The sequence below is a fragment of the Armigeres subalbatus genome, chromosome 2 (genome assembly GCF_024139115.2).
Source record: "Armigeres subalbatus isolate Guangzhou_Male chromosome 2, GZ_Asu_2, whole genome shotgun sequence".
Taxonomy (NCBI): Eukaryota; Metazoa; Arthropoda; class Insecta; order Diptera; family Culicidae; genus Armigeres; species Armigeres subalbatus.
Genome location: NC_085140.1, coordinates 340,772,529 through 340,796,461, shown reverse-complemented (window position 1 = coordinate 340,796,461; position 23,933 = coordinate 340,772,529). Strand labels below are relative to the sequence as shown.

General features: G+C 38.4%; 1 protein-coding gene across 5 annotated transcripts in view; it reads left to right on the top strand.

The window, feature by feature from the left end:
- LOC134212850 (ubiquitin-conjugating enzyme E2Q-like protein 1) overlaps nt 1-23,933 on the top strand; it is a 292,956-nt gene that overhangs the window by 233,850 nt on the left and 35,173 nt on the right. The window contains exon 1 of one of the 5 annotated variants that reach the window (XM_062691081.1): nt 8,815-8,962. The exons of the other annotated variants lie outside the window; for them this stretch is intronic. The gene's annotated coding sequence lies outside the window, so the exon portion shown is untranslated. Of the gene's footprint in view, nt 1-8,814; nt 8,963-23,933 lie in introns of those variants that run through there. 5 annotated transcript variants of the gene reach the window in all.

Sequence of the window (23,933 nt, the reverse complement as noted above, 5' to 3'; positions counted from 1 at the left end):
GATCCAATTCGCACGAAGTGTCGTATCCGGGACGTTGATACCAACCACGGAGGAATCTAACCTCAAAATTGGCAAAAATAGAAGACGAGAGAACACCAGTGTCTGATCGCCGCCATTGTGAACCCCATTGTCCAAGTACCGACATCGTTGGACCCATTATTCGATCGCCGACTTTGTGGACCCCATCGTCTGAGCACCGGCATCGTCGAACCCATCACACGATCGCCACAAGACGGGACGTCTTCCGGAGATTCCAGGAATCGTAATAGATTCGCCAACCCGCAGATCGCTGACGAGCGAGTACAATTACTATCCCGTTCCATGCAGTGGTTCCCCATCATCGTGAGTCAGCCCACACCCCATCAAAAACCGTAAGTCGCGCTTGGTTTTGTTTTTTTTTATAAATAGCTTGCTAAATAGGTCAGAAGAGGTTATAGAGAAAGTAAGTTAGGAATCGTGATCACGGAACTAGCAAACAAATCAGGCACTTAAAGTGAATAAATTCAATATGTGTTCAAAAATGTATTCTAATTCGTAACACTACTTTCACTATTTGATTCAGCATCAAGTTTGCTAAAGTTTCCTTCATTTCGTTGCTCATTATCCTTGTTCCGGTGTAAATTCCCGGAAAAGGTAGAATTTCCCAACCCTCACTTGCTGAAATATTTCCGAGGTTCGAAAAGGTAAAGTTGGCAAAGCTAATTGGTTTCTTTTTCGTCATTCATTCATGATTATGCTGTTTGTTTTGCTGGAAAGTTTTCTCTAACTGATTGAGTAAATCGCATGAAACGACCCTGGGAGTTTCTTAACTCACGTTTGGAGCTAAGGAACCGTACAAAGGAGTTATACTATTTTTTCTTATTTTGTAAATTTTGTCTCCGTTAAGGAAGCCTTTTCTAAATTTTAAAACGAGTAACTGATACATGTAGAATAAAGTAATAAAAAAATGATACATGTAGAAAGTATAAAGCTGTTGTTCTCGATTTTTGAAAATAAAAACAATATAGGCCCATATTATGGATTCCACTTCACAGCGAAAACAAAGTGAAGTGAGCACAACCTTATTACGGATTCCACATCAGTGAGAACATGTGAGAAGTTCATTTCATGTGACAGCTCTGATGAACGCAGGGTTATTATGGTTTTCACATATGTGAAAAACAACTCACTTTAGGTGGAATGTTTACACTGTCGTTTTTGGAGGTGAAAAGTTGTCACGCAGAATGGAGTAAGTTGAAAATGGATTGTTATTTGAGTTTTTCCTCAAATATTTTGTTATTTGCTATATTTTAGTAAGAAAAAGACTAACGTACGCCAATTTGCTCGTCTTGTTTCGTTCATGGAGGAACAACCTGAATTAGCTAGAGGTGGTAGATTCTCAGATTGCAGAGAATCTATTTCTTCTCTTTGGGCTACAATTCAAGCTGCATTAAACAGCTTGGGTCCTCCGACACGTTCTGTTGCAGCTTGGCGGAAGGTTTGGAACGATAAAAAGCTTCAAATAAAGAAGAAACTGCAGCATAACTAAAACGAAGTGAGAGCTACCGGTTTAATGATGTAGAAGAAGCCATCATCCGTCTACTGTCTTTGCGAAGAACAGTTGACCACAATGGTGCTATTTTTGGAATACAATCCTCCACAGGACTTCCAAATCAAGAGCATAATGAAGGAATTAAATGATGGACCATCGCCAGCTGGCGAGAGTGAATTGTTAAGAATGTCGGCAGATCTAACCAACAGATCAACTCGAACAAGTGAAACTGAAAATGAGCATCGATCAACGCGAAATCGTGGCCGCGTTAATCAGCGCAATTACCGCAGAGCTCTGCTAGAAAAGCAGACCAATGATCTTAGAGAAATTAAAGAACATGTATCGGCATGTGCCAGGTACTCTCGAAAATCGTTTATGGTCCATGAGAAACGATTCGGTTCAGAACAAAGGCGGTTTCAATTAGAGGAGGAAAAATTTCAGTTTGAAAAACAAATACGATTAGAAGAGCAAAAACAATGGACTAAACAGCTACAAGTCAAACAAAAAATTCTCAACTACAAGAGGCGTAAACTAGATTTTGAGATGGGACGGACAACAATTGATGCATTTGAAGAACACAATGAACAATTGGAAGCTCAACTAAAAGATACCCAAGCAACCAGAAGTTCGGATAAGAAGGGCTATTTTGGCTTAATCAGCTCTCATTTTAAGTAATTTTTTGTATGTAACGGAACTTTAAGTGAACTTTAAAGTTCCGTTAAGGATGCTTGGAACTTGATGTAAACCATAGTGAACCAATTAGTTCGGTTAAGAGTAAATTTAAGTAAAATCTGAACTTCTGGTTGCTTGGGTAGCTTCAATGAGGAGAATAATTAAACGTCTTTGCTTTGAAGATATTTGAATTTAAACGCAAGTAAAATTGCTGTTTTATTTTTTATCGTGTGAAAAGCGTGTTCGAATAATACATATCGTAAAAGATGTTCATAATTTCTTGTCTTACTCCATTTTAATTTTCATATTCTTTATTTTCTCCATTAACGGGTAAGTTTTCGTTTTCGTGAGTCAGCTCAGGGTCGTCGAAATCCATTTTATGTTTTACACGGAGATTGTAAGATGCGACGTAGTAGTACAGTTGTTTTTCCTTTTACAAACAACAAAATGTGCCTTTAACCACTCCTGTTGATCTTTACATAGCGAATCTTGTTTTAGAATGTATTGTATTAAACCTCCTCTGTTGTTCAGAAACATGCGTCTAAGTTCTAAAAGGAGTGATCTGCAACGGCATTAAAAGAGAACCGGCATCACCTAAAATATTTGTTGAACAGAACAGTTATAATAAGCATCAATACAGTTCCTTGTCATTTACGAGATAAATTATTTTCAGCTTTGTTCTACTGCATTGAATATGTTTTCTTGAAATATCAACAGTTCGCTAACTATGGGTGCTTTCTAACTGGACTGATTTTTAACCGGGCGTTGGTTAAGGGGAATCCCTTAGGGGATTATAAATGTTTTTTTTTCAATCATTCCATGTAAAACTGCGTTCATAACAATGCATCGCAGATCCCCTTGTCAGTCCAATTAAAAAGCAGCGTTCGTTAATTAGACTGATGTTCTAGCCCAGTTAGGAGCCGTACACTAATTACGTAAGCTATTTTTCAGGGTATTTCAACCCCCCCTCCCCCATGTAAGATTTTTCCCATACAAATCATTTTTTATTTATATGGAGGGTAAGAAAATGGCAGACCCCTGCTCCCCCCATAAGTGCTTACGTAATTAGTGTACAACCCCTTAGCGAATGGTTGCTGTACTATCAAATAGTTTTGTAAATAAGAATTACCGAGTAATTAGGAGTTTCTTTCCCCGTTTGCGTGATATTGAGTATCTATTCGACATCGCTACCGTTTCACACAAAAAAATCATATGACGCTCATATTTGAAAAACACAAATTAAACCTAAGCATAAACAACCCAACTAACTCTGACAACTTCTCACTGTAAACAACGCTATTATAGATCCCACTTCACTGTCACTGTCACTCCACAGAGTTCATTTCATTCACTTCACTTTATGTGGAAACGGTAATAGGCCAAATAATGTGAAGTGATCGTTAGGTGAAGTGAATGTGAAAGTGAAAGTGGAATCCTTAATAACCCAGATAAAATGGTGAAACGATTATCATTCAGTACAACACTTTTAACTTTTAAGACAATAATTTCAACGCTCTCTTGCTCACAAGCATATATAACATGTTTAGCGAACCTACAATAAACTTTTCATCCCGTCATTCTCCTTACAAATTGTTAGATAATTTGTTTATGTGATAAATCGAATCATTCACTCACTTCAAAGATCCGGATCGTTTTAACGTTAAATATTGATATTATCGTTTGATCTTTCATCTCTTATATTACCATATATCATTTTGCTATCAAACCACGATTTGTAATTATTGAGCTATTTACGTAACATTTGAGTAATATGAGTCAACCAAGGAAGTAGCATAACTTATCATACAAATATAGGATTAGTCTCCTTAATAAAGATACAAAAAAAAACAAATACATCAATATATTTGTTTTGAGCGCTTATTTTCGCAGCTTGCTGTAAGTTGAAAAACTAATTTTGTTGTTATTATTCTAATTCTGGCAATTCCAATTCTAATTCTTCTAATTCTATGCAAATTTAGGCGAAGGTTAAAACATTCAGCAGCAAATTTATTATTATTACAATTATGTTTATTAACGAGACATTCGTCTCTTGGCTTGTTCACCGCATGAGCAGCAAATTTAGTCTTGACAAAGATACCTTCGCATAAAGTAATTATATTAACTTAGCTGAGCTTAGCTTGATTGACTGTACACATCGTAGTTGCTAGTCGTGATTGGCCGAAAAACATCTAATAATGCATCGATCACAAATTGAATAGTTTTGTCGGGACTGAAAAGCTATTCTCACTATACATGCTGTGGAGTTTCTTCAAATCAAGACCAAAAACGATGCCGGCCACGTCCTCACAGTCACTAAGGATAAGGTAGGTAGGTATCACATCTAAAACATTTATAACCTATTCAATGATCGAGAATTAATTCGAAATCAGATTCACGACCATGCTCTTCAAAGAAAATTCACCCAAGTGTATATGGAATCCACCTGATAAATTGTTCTTGAGCTCCTTTGCGGGAATTTTACACAATTATAAGATTCTTTTCTTCTTCTTAGTTTTCACTATAATAAACAGTATTAGTTTGTATCAACAGTCGATAATAAAACACTGAAGAAGTTTCATGTAGAAAACGAAAGTTTACCATAATGGAAGTAAATGGAGGAAAAGAATACTAAAATTGTATAAATCTACATTATTCGTTTTTTAGATTTTTTTTGCATTGAAATTTGTAACCCATTTGTGCCATCATCGAGGAATTTGGTTGCTAGGAAAAACTTCCTAAGAATTCTATTCAGGTACAAATTTCGTTCGTGTTCGTTCTATATGGTGGTAACGAAAGTTAAATTTGGATAAAAATTAGCACGCAACGTGACGCAACCCTAAACATTCAGAAATGCTTAGTGCAGAAGAGCCATCAGTCTTCTTCAGTTCAAACATAATATAGCAGACTTTCATTACATGTCCTATCACAAAAGAGTTCCACTGCCATCGGCCTAATGCTGTTACGCCCAACGGCAATAACCCGTTGTCCTAACGGGCGGGGAACACTAGAGTCAGCTTGTTGAAAGTGATGTTCACTTCCGTAACTTCCTCCGGCTGACATCTCACATCCTTCCAAATGACATTCATCGTGTCTGGTCTATGCAACGTTCATATATGCATATGAGGTAAGTATATGCAAGTCGGTTCCAGTAGCCTCAGGAAGTTTCCATACACACACTCATAATGGGGGGAATTTTTGCTGATGATACCGGAAAATTTAGTTAAATGTTGAAATCTTCCATATGCATTGCCATCGTCGTACCGAGCCAACTATCCAACACTTGCCGCGTCGTACACTGACTGGGTGCTGATGGTACCTAATACGATGAAGCAGCACATTCTATTGTTCGCTCGTATAAAACACAACACATAAAACAGCCGGCCAGCTTACCATTTTGTTCGCATGCTGTTTGAATCCTTATCATAGACATGGTCTGCATGCTTGCTTATGCTTTGGTTGCCTGCCGTGGACCCCATGTCTGGTGCATGTCTTTCTTGTTCCAAATTGCGCATTACACAGGACAATGGATGTTTGGAGTGCTTCTACATGGCGGATGGGAAGAGTAATAACGTCAACGGCTTTTGTACCGTGAAAAGCATTCGCTGAGCATCAGCAGACCATTATTTTACGCAATGTTGATATTTCTGGTGGATGTAGGCGAACATTTTTAGAGATACTTTAATTTATTACACATCATTTCAAGCTAACTTCTGGATTGCCAAGATTCTTTTTGTTGCTTTCGATAAAATGCTTAATAGATGACCGGGATCTCAATTAATCCATTGTGTATTTATTGCCGTCGATTTCAGCAAAAGGAATGATAAAATTAACTCACTCCAGAAATAATTCATCAGTCCTCCGAACATCAAACCTAACTCACAGAAACTGTTTCGCCATCATCAATCTTTGATTGCTTTTGTCTTTCCAATTGTGGATGGCCCCATCCTCACCTCAGTCCAGTTGAATACCATAACAAGGGATGGCAGATTTTCGAGTTCACAATCAGTTGGCAATAAATTAATTGTTTGAGCTAAAAAGTGATCGAAATATGAGATTGTTTAGTGACTTGGCTAGCATGATGCGATGAGTCTTAAAATAGTCAGTGAATTCTGACAGATGGGTAGTTAAGATGCAATAATGCTTCATTATTTTAATATATAAACGATTTGTAGAATCCAGAAGATTTTGAAAGTGTAGCAAACTTGTTTCCATGTCATAATTGGAATTGAATTCATATGTCATACAATACCATAGTAAATAGTAATGCGCGTTTCAAATAAGTCTAACAAGATTTTTTTATGTACAGGTTATCCGACTTGTCAATATCCCCAACTCAGCCATCTTGGATTTTTGTATGGAATTAATGCTCGTTTGTTTACGTTTTGCACTGAAAATGTATGTTTCCCCCCGCGCTGGTTATTCCCATCTACTGACGAAGTCGGATAACCTGTACATAAAAAAATCTTGAAATCTAATGCAGCCAATGCAGATAATAAATAAACTAGGAAACGTGTTTGAAACTGGCATCACTGACAGACCAGAAGACACTTCCTTCGTATTTTTAAATCATTCTGCTACTGATAGTATCCATAGCTGATGTAGTATTTCCACAAATACATCAGCATTTTTAATACTAACGTAACTCTATTTTCTAATAGATTTACCAAAGAGCGCCTGCTATGAAAATGTGACGTCATCTGTGATTGTCCTATACACCTATCATCGTCCATACCCTCTGGTAGGAAGAACCGGGAAGCGCCCGCAGCTATCGCCGGAAAAAATCTATTAGTGGCACTTTATTTGAATTTTAATTAGACAATCTTTTAATTTACGGAAAACTTTGTCTGTTCGACTGTTCAGCACGCCAACTAAGCATCAGCCTGCGATCGTCGTTGGTGGAAAACTAATCCACTGTGTATGACGCTCACTCTGCCACCTAGAACGAGTAAAGCCAGAAGTTGAATCAATCAATCAAGTCATCCTCAGCCTCACGCCACGCCAGCCAGCCTGAGTTGGCTTGAGAAAGATTTGGCCTTGCCGAGATTCTCCACCCAGCAAAAAGGAAATTCGATTTGAGTGGACTAGCTGCGGGGGCGGTTAGCAATTTTAGTGTCTTTGTTGGTTTCTCCTTGGTTCGTCGTCGTGTAGCATCAACGGCGATGATCCTTCGAATAGCTTTTTGCTGAGCTGTCAAGAATGGGAATTTTCGTGGCCTCTAACATACTCCGTAGTCGTACGATGTGTAGCGCCACGACAGGGAACTTGATAAATCTGGTTGAATCGAGCTGGTGGGAGGGTGAACGACAAGGACAAAACGTTTCATTAGCTCTTCAGTGAGCGAGCTAAATGGGATCCTGGCTGATGGAATGCTTCCTGTGGGTTGATTAGTAGCAACGCCCATCAAATGTAGCAACATATTCTGTTTGCAATGGGAATGTATATCTTAGAGGCATCGAAATCTGCTCACCTAAGTACTTCGAAATTCTGAATAGTCACTAGAAAATTGAATTCGAAAATGAATAATACGAAATCATCATTCTACAGTTATAAATTTGTTCAAAGTGGACATCAGTCGAATAAAGAGATTTAGATCTATATGGATATTAAATTAACGAGCTGTAGAGCTACGCTAAAAAGTTCATACTCACTGAAAATATTGGTTCACGGTACATAATCCGTTAATCAAACGTTTTGTCTTTCTTCTAAACCTTTTACACTGCAATTGACAAACTAAGTCAAATCCTATGGTCGAAACTAAAAAAAAGGACACACAACAATTTCTACTGAATGATTTATTTTCCATGCCTTTAAACGTCCAAATATTAGCATTAGTATTGAGCAATTCGCACAAATTCGTAGGTGGTACTAGCCAAGACTATTGTATCGAGAGTAGCGTAATTTTCATCGGTTACCTCAGATATTGATTACCCAAGTAACAATTTATTGCTGAGTAACATTTTATTCTGCCAGTTCTATACAGCCTTCGTTTGAATAAAGGTTATACATCAGAACTGAAGACGTTTGCTCAGCTCTTATACATCTAATTTTGGTGATTTTATACAACCTGAAGCTGATTTAAGGTGTTTAAAAAGCTACTTAAGAGTTTGTTCAGCTATCATACAGCAATAATAGAACAATATAACATATCTGGAAAATCTATTTTTAGAACTCACACAATACCATAGAGCTGAAGAGTCTCTTATCCAGTTTTAATCCAACAGGTAATCAGCTTTATGGCAGCATCGACAAAATATTTATTCAAGAAAATTCATGAATTCTTTAACCTTCATCATGTCTACCATTAGTCATTCAATCGTCAACTATTTATCGGATATATTTTGAAATTGAAATCCACAAATTAATGATCAAACTTTGTTGAGAATTGAACTCAGAACCACTGATTTGTAGCCGCTTATCTTACTACTTGCGTCACCTTGAACTGTGAAACTTGCATAACAAATAGCACATCATTTGCAGGCATAGTTGAATAAAGTTTGGGTAACAGCTGCAGTAAGGTTGCATTAAGGCTGCACAAGCAATTAAATCACCTTCTTGAACCACTCGATTAGCTGTCAAAAGTAGTGATTGTTTACATTCAGATTGTGCGTGATATAGTTGTGATCTTTTGGTCCAAATAGCCTTGGATTGGTACAGTTAAATGTTTTATCATCATGACATAACATTAAAAAAGTGAAATTAACTTTATAAACATCCTCCCAGTCCGCGCTGAATTCAAAGTGAAGCATAACAATTTTCGAGGTAAGTTTGTGTTTTTTTCATAGCTGCATCGATTATTACCAGAATAAGTTCATGGAGATAGATCTGCCTTTACATTAAGATACTAATTGAAATTTCTATGGTTGAACGTAGTTAAATTCATATTACAATCTATTGGCATCTTATGAAGCATTTTGGATACATTACAAAAGTTGGCCTTCAAAACTTTTATGAATGGGAGTTAAGATCAATTAAAATCACTGCTGTGATTGCATTGAAATGATTTTCAAACTAACTTACAGGTCTAGAATTGATTATGTTTCGCTTGGAATATCTCAAATGAGCTTCCTGGTTTGCGATATTTAAAGTTATTTAAAGATTATTATGATGACCATCATCCTGGTACCTGGTAGATGTTTCAGAACACTCAGTAGATTTTTTTCCAAACTTGATTACACCTTTTGCGATTTCAAAAGCCGAATAAAATAATGAACGCGCGAGTAATCAATCTTTATTCAGCAACTAATGAGTAAGCTAGATAAAGGATCTTAGAATTGATAGATAAGCTTCTAAATAGCTCGATATACAGCTTTCACTGGATTGCTGTACAAAGGATCAGAAATAACTTGTGGGAATGCTTATCCAACCTCGTGCTCAGCTTACACTTTAACCAGCTTATGACACTGTTAACCAACCAATATCCAGCCATCGCTCTCACTATCCAGCCTTCATTGTTACTTGGGTAAGGACTAATCACTATCTCTTAGATCAGCGGTTCTCAACCTGGGGTACATGTACCCCTGGGGGTACCTTCGCTAGACACAGGGGGTACCTCGGATAAAAATGCGTAATGGCGGACGTAGTACAATTCCAACCAAAACATATTGATAATGTTTGGATAATTTTGTATTTCTATAATTTCAAAACTTATAAACTGTCTTGTACATAATACGTATAGTGATCAGTAAATCAAAGCCAATTGAATCCTGCCCTCCACAACCAAGGGATACGGAACAAAACATCGAACGAATGGACACATTCAAAAGAAAAATCTTCTATGCAATCTACCAGATCGATGCTTCTTAACTAAAATCTAGAATTTGAATTTTCGGAAGCCCAGTCCCAGAGTCCCAGAGGCCTCCTTTCAAGAGGATCGGAAGGTTCCTTTTAAAAGGCTCCTTCAAAGAGGCATGGAAGCCAACTTTCAGAAGGACGGAAGCCTCCTTTCAAGGGGCCTGGAAGTTTTCAAGAGGCCTGGAAGCCTCCTTTCAAGAGGCCCGGAAGCCTCCTTTCAAGAGGCCTGGAAGCCACCTTTCAAGAGGCGTGGAAGCCTCCTTTCAAGAGGCCTGGAAGCCTCCTTTCAAGAGGCCCGGAAGCCTCCTTTCAAGAGGGCCTGAAGGCTCCTTTCAAGAGGCCCGGAAGCCTCCTTTCAAGAGGCCTGGAAGCCTCCTTTCAAGAGGCCCGGAAGCTTTTTTTTTTCGAGAAGCTCAAAAGCCTCCTGTCAAAAAGATTGGCAGGCTCCTTTCGAAAGGCTCGAAAGATTTCTCTTAAGTGGCTCAGGAAGCATCCTTTCAAGAAGCCCGGAAGTCTGTATTCAAAAGGCCCGGATACCTCCTTTCAAGAGGCCCGGCTCGTTTTAAGTGGCCTGGACGCCTCCTTTAAAGAGTCTTGGAAGCCGCCTTCCAAGATGCTCAGAAGACTACCTTTAAGAGGCTCGGAAGCCTCCTTTCAAGAATCTTGGAAGCCTCCTTTCAAGAGGCTCGGAAGCCTCCTTTAAAGGGGCATAGAAGCATCCTTTCAAGAGGCCCGGAAGCCTCGTTTTAAGAGCTTTCTTTTAAGAGATCGAAAACCTTTTAGCAAAAAGCTCGAAAGGCTCTATTCAAGAGACTCGGGAGGTTCTGTTAAAAGGCTTGGAAACATCTTTTCAAGAGGCTCAGAAGCCTCTGTTCTAGGGGGTACCTCAGTTAATGCAAAAGCAGTGACGGGAAATGTCATTTCGATGTCATGAGACTAATTTGCTAATAACTTTTTTCACAATTCATTTATAATTTTGTTCTACATGTAAACATGTAGCTCTCAAAGGACCCGAAAACTTTTTCTAACAGGTAATTTCTCTAAACATGATATTGGTGACGTGAGAGCCGAATTAGTGTTAAATGACATTAATGTCATGACATTCCGTGACATTTTTTTTAATCTCGCTCTGATGGCTCACACTTTGCATTTAGAACAATGATCTGTTCGGCAAAGTTCTAGGACTCTTTAAATACTCCATGTCAATCAAAAAATCCGAACTGTAAATGACTTTTGGAAAAAGTTATTAGAAAATTAGTAATAGCATTGCCATGACATTTTTTTGACATTTCCCATCACTGTGCAAAAGTTTGAAGGGGTACCTGTCATGAAAAAGGTTGAGAACCGCTGTCTTAGATAGAAACATTGCACTCTGCAATAGTCGAGATCTGTCCTGGCCACGTCCTTGTGAATGCTGGGGAAAGGGAAGGATGGTTAGTTGGACACCTACTTAAGAAAGATGCAGAGAACGCTACGACCTCTCATAGATGCCACGGGAGGTTTTTTTTCGGTTTGTGTGGAAGGTTATAACAGTAGGAATCGTTTTGGTAGAACGTGAAACACAGAAAGAACTAAGATAGAAATACAAAGTAGGAAAGGGACGAGCCTGGAATTGAACTCACGACCTCCTGCTTATAAGGCAGAAGCGGTAGCCACTAGACCACCGAGCTCGTCTTCCTTCAAACGTCTAAATATGGTAAAAAATAAAATTCATCAACTATCAACGATCGAAATCGTCAGATGAATCTGAAAGAGCCTGTTGTCGTCGACCCACTGTTGAAGCTGGATCCAGCTGACACGAAGGCAGTTTCTTCTGGGTATTTACTTATTTAGCAAAGATCTGAACAAATAACACTGAATCAATGATACGGTTGCGCTCCACGCTCGCCTAATAGTTCTGTACCTGGTCAGCCCACCTTGCTCGTTGCGCTCCACGTGTTCTCGCATCCGCCGGGTCGGAAACGAACACCATTTCTCCAGGGTTGCTGTCCTGCATTCTTGCAACATGCGCTGTGTAAGATGTTCCTAACTACCCATCTCTCGAATACTCCGAGTGCTTGCAAGTCCTCCTCGAGCATGGTCCAAGTTTCATGTCCGTAGAGGCCTACTGGTCTTATGAGCGTTTTGTACATGACGCATTTGGTGCGGCTGTGATTCTTTTTTGATCGCAGTTTCTTCTGGAACCCGTAGTAGACCCGACTTCCACGGATGATGCGCTTTCGTATTTCACGACTAACATTATTATCGGCCGTTAGCAAGGATCCCGGCCATGCCGCGCTTGGTTCCGCCCACAAGCATGTACTTTATCTTCGACGCATTCACCACCAGCCCAACTTTTGTTGCTTCACGTTTCAGGCGGGTGTAGAACTGCCACCTTTGCAAATGTTCGTCCGACAATGTCCATGTCATCCGCGAAACAAATAAATTGAATGGTTCTGTTGAAAATCGTACCTAAGCTGATACACCCGGCTCTCCGCATGACACTTTTTTAGCGCAATGTTGAACGAAAGGCACGAAAGTCCATCACCTTCCTTGTATTAGTTCGTGATTCGTGTTCGCCCGTTATCTTCACATAGTTTGGCACACCATTCACGACAATTTTGAAGGATTCACCGCACAGTAAGGATTTGATCCGTTGTCGAGCGGCCGTCAACGAAGTCGGCTTGATAACTTTCCACGAACTCATCCACTATTGGTGGCAGACGACGGAAGATGATATGGGATATCACTTTGTAGCAGCATTGAAGAAGGTGATCGCTCGAAAGTTTTCACACTCTAGCTTGTCGCCTTTCTTGTAGATGGGGTATACAACCGCTTCCATCCACCCATCCGGTAGCTGTTCAGTTCACCAGATTCTATCAGTTTGTGCAAGCAAGTGGCCAGAATGCCATTTGGCCGAAGGCAACAGAGGTTATTTGGCCGAACAGATCGATATCGATATTGAAACAAATTGGCTGACCTTTGGTTACGCGTATATACCAAAAGGCCTCAACTCCAGGGTTTTCTTGGATGACCTAAACTACTACGGACCAAAATACATAAGATCTCACATGGAACAATATACTCAAATATTACTGCTCACAAGCGCCGTCTCTTAGAAGAAGTGCTCATAACACTGAGCACTGCTTTGTAATTTTGTACATCATTAAAAAAATCCGAAAACAACTTGTGTACAGGTACAAAGGATCTCAGGCCAGAGCAATATTTCACACATGCAAGAATATTGCATGCACACTAGCGCCGCCTATTTGAAAAAAAAACTTAATATTGTTTTCTTCACAAGACAGTCCATTCCCACTAGACGATCTTTGCTAATAACTGCATTTTTGCAAATTTTAAATTTGTGCGATACGAATATTCACAATGTAGATAATTCCATATATCGGAATATTATGAGTAGTCTAGAATAATGATTTCATATAAACCATCACCTAGCGGCCAAGTTCTGAGCTAATCGATGCCTCATGTCAAAGCACACGCCTTCCAGCATAACCTTTAGGAAAAAAATCAGCCTCAAATGTATATAAGTAAAATAAGCATTAAAAATCCCTGTATATGTATCTTTTTTCACGAAAACCCCTCCCCGCGAGGTTCCCGTTCACCTATGGTTAATTTTAGGTAACATCCTAAAAGATGATTAAATAATCTTTCGAAACAGTCCAATCCTAAAAATCCTAAATTGGTAAAATATGTGGCGTAATGTGGCCATTAGGTTACATGGAAGGTCACTGACCGAGAGACGAGGTCATGAACCTCAACACATTATATAAACATCTCCCTGTCCAAATTTCTCCACTAAAGAAAAAGTATTCGATCGAGAAAATTTATAATCCCGAGCTAGCAAGTTATTGAAAGTAGAGGTAAAAGTGTACAGTGGAAATAGAGAAGGTGTTGTGGGCTTCAGAACCCCGCCGTTTTTTTAGTTTTACGTTCGGAAGAAAGCCGTAGTGTGTCGTCCTCGACTGATACCGGTATCGTACCCGCTGAAGGCCAATCCGTCACCATATTGGCAGGTCAAGTGTGCTCGTGTTCGACCCAAAAGCTACGACGGACTCCCAAGCCACCCCGGAAGACATTGTGTTGCCATCGCTGGGCGCCGGCGTTCTGGAATAAGCTGCCGTTGAAGCCTTGGAAGCAGATTGGAGCAGAGGAAGCAGTGGTGGAGAAAGGGAAGAAGTGGTAGAGCTGTGGAAAGAAGTAGGAGCCCCGAAGTAAAGGTTAGAGTAGCGAATAAGGAAGTGGGAAGAAAAAGGGTTAGGAAGTGTTACGAAGGGATAAGAAGAGAAGCCGAATAAAGTGTCCTGTTGTAGAAATACTGTGGTTTTCCTACTATTTGCGTGCGAGAAGTACCTGTCTGCGAGTTTCTTGAGGTGAGCGTGCCGACCCTGAGGCCGTTTGATTCAGGGAGTCTCTGTATTGCTCAAGGAATACTTACCCATAATTACAAGGAACTAATTTCTTTGTCTTTTGATCTTCAAGAAAGTTAGAAAACAAAATAGCTATTATCAATTTTGACACATAGTGGCCTCATTGTTTTCGAATTTCAAAAAAAAAAAGATGTAAAGATCGTCCGTGCAGTGCCATATTGCTTAGTATAGAAATCAGAGCTTAAAATATTCATCTTCATGAAGAAGCTTCGCTCCAAATTTTGACAAACAACGCATGACTATTCAAAACATAGAATGACATAGTCAGGCGACTACTCCACAAATTCATTCATTCGACTGTCACTGAGTGTGCTTACTATGTGCAGAAAAACACATAATTAGCATTGTTTATATTGATATTTACTGTTGAATGTGCCTCACGGATAAAAATCGGATTCAGATCTATCTGATAAATTACTTTACTCATTTAAAACGTGTTCAGATTTCAGATAATTTATCAATTTGTAAAATGTGCATAAATTTTCAATGACTAATATTCATATAACCGAATATTGCCAGTCCAGAGCCGACTATGAATGTGTCTGGAAGTGAGCTGACAAGTGAAGATAGGTGGACTTCACCAAAAAATTTCGATTATTTTACACTCTGATTGAAATACATGGAATAAAAACATCGTCATGGTCCAGAGAACATGTTTCATGGAACCTAAAATCATTTTTTTTTTCGTTGCGTTTTAGCCAGGGTACGAACCATGTACCTATGCATCGGAATAAAAAATTAGTTGGTTTTAATTCCGCTTTTAATAATATTGAGGGTCCTTCCTACCTTAGCTATGATATGCGTGATTTTCAAGCAAATTCACTTGCTTTAAAACTCTGTCAAATCTAAGAAAGTTGAGGGAGGGAGGATTATGCCACGAATCAGGCCATAAGAACTTCATGCCTGAATAGTAACCTCGCAATTATTTAAAGATCTACTTATCAAACACTAAGAAATATCCCAATCTTGATATTTGATTCCTGCACAGCAAATATATAACAACATTGCAATTTAATACTAATGAATAATTTTCATAACATTTCTAAAAATTATTGTTGTAATTGTCTATTTGCACTTTGAAAAGATTCACAGATTTATTCTGAGATTTTTTATGAAGATTGCAGATTTTTTTTTTAAATATGTGGCAACACTGCTACGAATACAATTGGCGCAAAATGTGACAAGAATCGCTATAGCATCGAGTAGGGAGTATTTACAACCCGAAAACATCGTTGATCAGCCCGAGAACTAAACTTTCAATCCCGAAGCTATAAATCCTTCGCCTTTTCTCGCAAGGCATTGTGATATATGAAGATGTTAGGAGTATAATCCAAAATGTAACAAGAAAATGTTTTCTTAACTTAAACTGGCTACGCAGTCTTTAAAGATTGAAACAAGATTTTTTATCTGTTCAACGTTTCGATACGGGGTTGGTATCTTCTATAGGGGAAAAATAATATGAAGAAGACACTAGCCCCGTGTCAAAACGTTGGACAAACCAAAATCTTGTTTCAATCTTTAAAGACAGCATAGTCAAATTAAGTTGAAATAACAATAAACAGATGGGTCCCTCCTTACCCATCCGGTAAGATGCGTGGCTACAAAAGAAGAACATGGTGAGGGTAGCTGGGTGCCAACCCGAAAATTCTGTAGACCAGACCGGGGGTATAGCAAATTTTCGGGTTGAAAATTGTCTCGACTTCCCTGGGCAAAAAAGTATCATCGTGTAAGCCTCATGGTATACAAATGGTAACTTGGCTTAGAAACCTCGCAGTTAATAACTGTGGAAGTGCTTAATGAACACTAAGATGCAAGGCGGCGATGTCCCAGTGAGGGATGTAACGTCATTGAAGAAGAAGAAGAAGAAGAACAATAAACAGTCGATTCTTCAGTAGTACTAAAATATTTTCGATAACGGGAATTTTTAACTTCGATATTCATCCTAACAAAACAAAACCAAAAGCAGAAGCAAACGCTTCCCATTTTTCAATTTTATGTTGTTGCGAAAATCCGATACTTCATTCTTTTTCGCAGAATTATGCCGAAGTGAGAGTAAGATAAAAGTACATCGTAAGTGCTTTAAAAGCAATTACGAAAGAAAATCCTAAATTTAGTTTATCTCACAATTGCCTTTATCGTCCCGAGAAACCGAAAGATAAAACTTGATGATGCTGATTGTTGTCAGAGACTTTGCCAACAATCTCTCAGAAATTATGTAAATGGTTTAACTTTACGCCGCACGTGATTCTCGTTCCAGCGCAAACAAGTAACACCAGCGCCGTCGGGAAATAGGCGGAACACAACCAACAGCACCCACAAACGGATCAGTCGGTAGGATGTTTTCGTAGTCCAAATTTAAAGCAATAGCACCTCCATTTTAGAAAGCCCCAAGTTTCATTGTGAAACATGTTAAATCTTCTTTAGACAGTTTCACTTGGCCGAGGGAGGGGAAGGCAGTTTAGAGAATATCTCTCTTTCAATGGTCCCCGGTCGGGCATCATTATCTCGGAATTGCTTGCTCATCTCAGCTGTGATGAACAGAAGACGCACGTTTGTGTCATTTGTTGTACCTCACGACACAACTTGCCTTTTGTTGGCTTGAATATAGGATGGGTAGCATTTGATTATATGTGTATGTAGTCTTTATGACATAGGAACGATAGCTGGAGCCTTTACTACGAAGCGACTCCGCTCAACTAAGTTTTAGTAATACTTTTGATTGCTATCTGGAATGGACAAAGAAGTTGATGGACCAACTACTGCATCTGCAGAACATGATAAGAAGTGCGGGTTTACTGCGTCGTGTATGTGACCTATAAACTAACAGAAAGATAAAATAATGGACCGTTGACTGAGAAGAAAATGTAATTTATGTTTGTATTCCATGTTAACAAACTTAAAATTTCCTACTCATTTTTTGTTAGAAAATTCCAATCAATCGATTTTGATCAAAACCATCATTATCCATGAATATCACATTGCCTTCCTACGACTTCCAACTAATTTCATCACGTCCAAGAAAGTTAAGTTAAGAGAATCAACTCCGACACTGTTTTCAACTGTCAATTGCACACTAGTCTACTCCAGCTAGTGCTGACTCGAATGCAATTCGACGGTACAACATAGCATGAAAATCCATCTACTGCAGTATACCTCCAACCCACACCTGAAAGCGGCTCAATTTCGTGCTGTCTGGCCTGGTCTGTTCTCATGGAATCGTTCCAAGTTTCATCTGCACAAATTTGGCACATCCAGCCGGCAATTGCGTGATACACCGACAAACACAACAACAAACAACGTCAACACCCTCTAGTACCTATAGCTAGTAAACGGTAGGTCACGTTGAAAAAGTTTCCAACAGAAGGATGTGCCAAACTTTTGGTCGGGCTCACGTACAGAAGATGATGAAAGTAAACCGCTAACTAGAAAGTTTATGCAGTTCTCTCAGTTTGACAAGCCCTCAATTCGGAATATAAGTCGAAAGATGATGCTGACACCAGCACGTGGTAAGCAAGATACCAGCACGGTGTTTACCTTGGCACGGTCGTTTGATAATGATATTGCACCTATATTTAGAACTAATTATGATAGATAGACAGACAGATAGATGTATTTTTTGGGTAGTTTATTTTTTTTTATCGAAATGAAAAGTAAATTGTGCTGCCAAAATTGCTCTAGAGTCTCAATGGTATTCAATCGAAACACTTTCCACGTTCTACGATATTGTGCCATTCACCTTTCTTCGATGGCTCCCGTCTCGTCACGTATGAACCATTGTATCGTATAAGCTTTCGCAGACTTGTGATGTCCTTCAATCTATCGATGAGCTGATTCAATTTCAACATCAAGTGAAGTTTTACTAGAAAGAGATCCAGTGTACATGATGGTCATCACCTTGTGAAGAATTGCATGTAGAAAGTATAACGTATGAACGTTAGAATTGGGCCCAATGGTGGGGCGGGTTAAGGTTATCTCTGCAGATTAAAGCATTGCGCATCGTAAGACACGGGTGGTTATACAATAGATTGGTTTATATTTTGACTACTATTGGCTTGAATGGCGACAATTCATATCCACAATGGACCCGTCGAGTTTCACGACATAAGTCTAGAACTCGAAAACCATCAGCGTTAGAGTTTAAACGTTTTCGGAAGGAACTATCCACAGGAAAAATATATTTTTGAAGTAAGTTGTCATTTTGGTGGTTCCGTCATATTTGGTAGGTACAATCGATCGTTTACAAAAAAGATTAAACCAACAATTTGCAGTTCGGTGACCAATTTCGATGCTTTTTCTCAAAAGATATAACATTTGAACTACTGAACCAATTTTCAATGTATTCTCACGATAAGAAAGCTAAAAAGTACTACTTCCGAGAAAAATTCACAAAGTTTTATTTGTTTTTATATGAAAATTGAATTCTTTGATTCAATATGGTTAATTCATAAAATAATTTATAAAATCTTATAAAATAATTAAAATAATTATCACAGCGAGGATTTTCAACAACCTATTGCTTATTTGTTTTTGAATAACCTTTTAATACATAGCATATGTTAAAATACAAGTCGTTTCGATTTTTTGTAATAAAAATCTCCAATTCGATTTACAATTGCATAATAAGCAACCTTGCGTCTCCATGAACATTATCAGAGGCCAGAGAAATAACGAACTTGGTGATGACAGGGTTTGCAGAAATCGCTATCAACTCAAAAGACCGAATCATAGCAAGCCATAAAAACAAGTATATCGATCTTGTATACAAGTGCAAAAAACAAATTCGGATAGGCAGCCCCCACCCGGGAGGCTATGATAAATCAATAAATTCGTTCTCGCTCATTTTATTTTTAGGACCATATTTTTGTTACACAGCTGTGTAAAACAAGCTGTAATGCATAATCAAATCTTGCGCCCCTCGTAACAGCTTGCAGGGTGGTTACAACTATGCGGATTTCGCGATTTTCGCGGATTTGGCGCGAATTTACAAAACTATTTTAGAGGTACGTGCGGATTTAGATTTAGGTGAAAATTTAATAAATAAAATGCTAGATCTCAGATTTTGGCAACATTGAGTTTTATCAACATTTGAATTAAACAACGAAGTCATTAGATTTTGGCAGAAATTTCCCTAGCAATTTCCACAGGAGTTCATGGAGGAAATTCCGAGGGTATTAAGCAGATATTCAAAGACAAATTTCCGCAAGAATTACTGTTGCGATTTCCTCAGATATTCCTTTAGCGATGATCACAGGAATTTCTGTAGAAAATCCTCGAAAGTTGCGCCTTGAATTGTCCGAAATATTTGCCGGGTGTTTGTACGCAGGAATTCATCAATTTCTGCAAGAATTTCCAAAGCAGAAATTAAAAACGGATTTTTACATGTAGTCTTTGAAAATTTCCCGCAGACTGTTTTTAAAGAATTTACGAATTTATGACAAAATTCTAGAATGAATTTCTGTATAAATTTCCAGGGGAACTTTTACCAGCATACCCGATAAAAATTCAACAGATGTTCTCGGAAAAAAACTCCGCAGACATTTTTTTTTATTAATTTCTTTATTTGTTTAGGCACTCTGTGTTACTTAACTGCTACTATGCCGATATCTTCTATGGTATTTTATGAGCATGAGCATGAGCAGGATAACCGTACAATTCGTAGTTGCTACTCCGTGATTGATTAGAACTTGCGAAATTGCACAGGGAACCAATTGAATGGAGCTTGGGATTAGCTATCATTCTCAATGTGCAAATTTCGGAAATTCAATGCATTTTACTAAGTCCATTACGGCGCCGGCCACGTCCTTACGGTCATCAAGGGAAGGAAGGGTTATTAGTTCAACTCTCGTTGCTACTAGACCCCGAGTATACCTCTGCATCTCCACGATAGTCTTAGGATAGGATATTGTGTTAGTATGAAGGGATATATTATCTGGATTCACTTTGGTAAGTGATGCGATCTATGGGATAGGAATATATGAATGAGAATTAGAAGTACTAGAGTAATGAGAAAGTATTAAAGTGAATTCTAATGGGTTTCATTTTTTACAATTAGAATTTAAATGCTATTGGATTCTAATACCACGCACACGTCTACCACACCATCGCTACCCCCGCACATCAATCTCACACATTCTTACTTGGATGAGGCCTGCACGAGCATAGCGACCGTATATAGCATTCGTATGCGGGTACAAATGAATACCAATCTATTTTTACATTTTATTTACTGCTACTAAGTAACAGGCAGCTTTTTATAACAATTCTATATTTAGAATCATACTTGCTAGCAATGAGAATTTGATTTGCAAAGAGATTGAGTTATATGATTAACGAAATTATCTAATAGGAAATTGGAAAGGGCCAGGGATCAAACCCTTAATCTCCTGCTTATGAGGCAGAAGCAGTGACACAAGGCCACCAAGCACCCTCAATGCCGATATCTACTATGGTATTTTAGGTGATGAACTTATTTACAATAAAAAATCACGTTAACAAAGAAAAAAAAACTGTAGTATTCTGCTGTACAGAATCCACACAGAATATATTTTTAGATTTCCATTACCATTATCGTTGTCGTTGCCAGTCCATCTCATCGTGAGTCCATTGTGTCCGCTTGTCCATGTCGTGCATCCAATGATCGTTGCATTGTGCGTTTTCCATTTATCCGGGTACGTTGGAGAAACGCCTCCGAGAAGAACAAGTAAAACTGTAATATTCTTCCTAAATACATTTAAAACTGTAATTCCTTTCTGTAACACTATCTGGAACTATCTTCCGTGATATTTTCTGGAAGATCTGGAACACAAGGAAACACGAGGGAACGCGGCGGACTTATGGCTTTCTCTATTACTACGATAGCCACACTAGAGTTTCTAGCATGGGTCGCAAGAGAAGAACAGAACTTCTTACCTGTCATAAGACGAGTTTAAACAATCCATTGAATTCCACCATTAATTGTATCCTGACAGATACGTATTTCGACCTCAACAGTAAGGCCGTCTTCAGTGTGTTATACTCGACTCGACTCGAAAGTCGAGTCAAGTACAAGACGGCCTTACTGTTGAGGTCGAAATACATTAAGTGGAATTCAATGGGATTGTTTAAACTCGTCTTATGACAGGTGAAAACATTCCACTAAAAAGCTCAAAATAATTTTCTTATCAGAACTTCTTAATTAGGTCGATAGGCTAACGGGGTGCACCCGATCGCGTCGACGTCAAGATTATTTATTCAACCAATAATTCTTTATTCAACCAAATTGATCCGGGTTTTATACCCTTTGATTTACAATCAATTAGGGTGGTCTAACCGATAATACCGCTTTTACCGGCCATATTTGGGTACCGAAAATACCGAATACCGGTATTAGAGACGGAAAATACCGGTATATTCGGTATTCTGAATTTTGTTGTCAGAATGATAAATCTCGAATAGTGTTCACCTTCATATATAAGGACTGTATCGAAAACAAGTTATCCACTTTCAAATTCTTACTACTTAGAATCTCATGAAGGTATTGTTTGTTTTACCCTGCATTCGATATATTCATACGCTAAGTTTCAAATCAGAATTTGTTTGTTTGTTGAAAAATTTTTGTTTCCAATGTATCGTAATTTGAAAGTGATATTGAAATTCGAGTTTTGGACACATGGCTCCGTAAGAAAGGCATCGAGATGGATAATTTGACCAAACGTTTCGCTATCGACCCCCAAAGGTAAAAATTCATGGTCAACAAGCTTGGGGAATACTGCACGTTCGCTAACCTGTCAGAAAAGGAAGAAAATCAAAATCAAGTGACCGGAATTTGGACCAAAAAGAAATCATGTTATAAATGGGACAAATAGTCGGGTACAAGCAGGATAGGATAGGTTAAAGAGGAGAGGAAGAAATCGACAAAGATACAAGCATGCTTGAATAAATAAACTTATCGTTAAAATGTTTAATAAACCTTTATTGTAAAGTTCCCCAATGATGTGATTATTGTTATTTATACTATCCTCTTTATTGAATACATGTTTTGGGTGTTTCCACGTTGCTTCGGAATCGTTTTAGTTTGATTTATTTTGTCTTGAGTTTGAATTTATGTTGCGCGACCCTTTGGCTACCGACGCGACTCTGGTGGAGGATAGCGTAAACCCCCGATGATGAGAAAAGGACGTCTTGTTGCGTCGTCATAAGTATGCGTGACCTCTTACCGTGAATTTTAAGATTTATTGATGTTGCGAGGTGTTATGCTGATTCGTCGATAGGGGGTTCTACCTGTTTCATTGTGGGAAAGTAGTCACACTGGATCGATCTCATTCTTCCTTGTACTTGGACTCGCCTTGACTGAGTCTCATCCGGGCAAACACACTTGGTGTGCGGTCTCCTTTATTGGAGTGGCGCTGAAGACGCACATTTTAATAAGATCGCCAGTGCCAGCTTAACCATCGGATGAGAAGGATGTCGCGACTCACTCCTGAAGTGTTGCACAGGGGTCAAGAAAATGACGTGCCAACCAGAAATTTTCAACGAAATAGAAGAAATTTATTTTCAACAAAAATAAATATTTTAGAAAATAAATAAATAAATAACGTTCAGCATAAATAAATAAATAAATAAATTTAAAAAACTAAATAACTATCAACATAAACAAATAAATAACTCTCAACATGAATAAATAAATTTGATAAATAAATAAATAACTATCTTCATAAATAAATAAATTTCTGAATAAATAATGTAAATAATATCACATACAATATGAATATTTGAAAACAATATGAAAACTATGTAAATAAATGAATAACTATGTGATGTAAATATCTATCTATATACAATAATTTAACATGAAAATTTCTCAACACTATATACAAGAACAATAAAGTCTAGCATTAAATATATAAACTAGGTTAAGACTCGATGTTAACTACCAACTAACATTGCTCAACACAGAAAGAATATTCCTCAACACTAAATATAAAAAGTTTGGTATGGTCGCTATTTTCATGGGAGGAATTATATTTACAAATTTTGAAAAAGATTTTCCAGACAGCATCTCTTTTCTTGAAGATGTTGTTCTGCCAGCTCGATTTACTCAGGTTGCTCTTCATCGTCTACTCTTTCAGAGCAAGACATCCGAGTCTTAGGCGGTCATCGTCTTAGAACCCCTCGGTCTGTAGACTCTCGCATTGTTACTTCCTGTTCAGTACTCCTCATCAGCGCTTTTACAGCCCGAGTTTTTGTAGTTTTAGGTCATCATCCAGGAGTTACCTCCCGGACTCGCTCTGTCTTCTGCTCAAGAAGGCAGGCATGAGCAGACCAACAATCTTCGACAAAAGTGTTTTCGATGTCCATCGATCCATCTACAACTATCCATTCCAATACGTATGTCAGATTTTTTCTACGGGTCCAGCCAAAGCTTTTCCCTAGGAAGCACCCAGTAAATGATGAAATTGTTGTGGGGCTGCTCTGACCGAATGGCCAGAGCTAAATCTCACACACGGTGGTTTTTTGTGTAACCAGAGCAAAAG